The following is a 1199-nucleotide window of genomic DNA, read 5'->3' as shown; positions in this document are numbered from 1 at the left end:
AGTTGAAGTGTACCTATGATGAAAATTACAGGCCTCTCTCATCTTTTTAAGTGGGAGAACTTGCACAATTGGTGGCTGACTAAATACTTTTTTGCCCCACTGTATATAGGACCCATCCTTCAGCTGTATACCGTTACCTCAAAACATGTCTTCCAGATTGTAGCTTTAATGGGAGCATTCCAGATGATTCAGTCGTATCAGTTTCGAACACTTACATTCAAACATGTTGACTTCAAAACTGGATGTTCTCATAAGCCTTAAATAGCTAGTAGTTTATGCATGGTGATGGAGTAGAGTGAAGCATATTCCCTAACCTTGCTATTTTAAGGGTATTACTCAGCCCTGTTTCTCTGTCATGGGAAGGGGCGGGGCCTCTAGTAATGGGTGTAGCTAGGTATACAATACCATTGGTCTCTAGTAATGGGTGTAGGTAGGTATTAAATGCCCTGGGCCTCTACTAATGGGTGTAGGTAGGTATTAAATGCCCTGGGCCTCTACTAATGGGTGTAGATAGGTATTAAATGCCCTGGGCCTCTACTAATGGGTGTAGGTAGGTATTAAATGCCCTGGGACCCCAGTAATGGGTGTAGGTAGGTATTAAATGCCCTGGGCCACCAGTAATGGGTGTAGGTAGGTATTAAATGCGCTGGGCCTCTACTAAAGGGTGTAGGTAGGTATTAAATGCCCTGGGCCTCTACTAAAGGGTGTAGGTAGGTATTAAATGCCCTGGGCCTCTACTAATGGGTGTAGGTAGGTATTAATTGCCATGGGCCTCTACTATAATGGGTGTAGGTAGGTATTAAATGCCCTGGGCCTCTACTAATGGGTGTATGTAGGTATTAAATGCACTGGGCCTCTACTAATGGGTGTATGTAGGTGTTAAATGCCCTGGGCATCTACTAATGGGTGTAGGTAGAGGTGTTAAATGCCCTGGGCCTCTAGTAATGGAATGGGTGTAGGTACAGTTGAAGTCGTATGTTTACATACACCATAGCCAAATACATTTAAACTCAGTTTATCACAATTCCTGACATTTAATCCTAGTAAAAATGTCTGTTTTAGGTCAGTTAGGATAACCACTTTATATTAAGAATGTTAAATGTCAGACTAATAATAGAGATAATGATTTATTTCAGCTTGTATTTCTTTCCTCACATTCCCAGTGGGTCAGAAGTTCTCATACACTCAATTAGTATTTG

This window comes from Oncorhynchus keta, chromosome 24, assembly GCF_023373465.1.
Source record: "Oncorhynchus keta strain PuntledgeMale-10-30-2019 chromosome 24, Oket_V2, whole genome shotgun sequence".
Classification (NCBI taxonomy): Eukaryota; Metazoa; Chordata; class Actinopteri; order Salmoniformes; family Salmonidae; genus Oncorhynchus; species Oncorhynchus keta.
Note: the sequence above shows the minus strand (reverse complement) of the source record.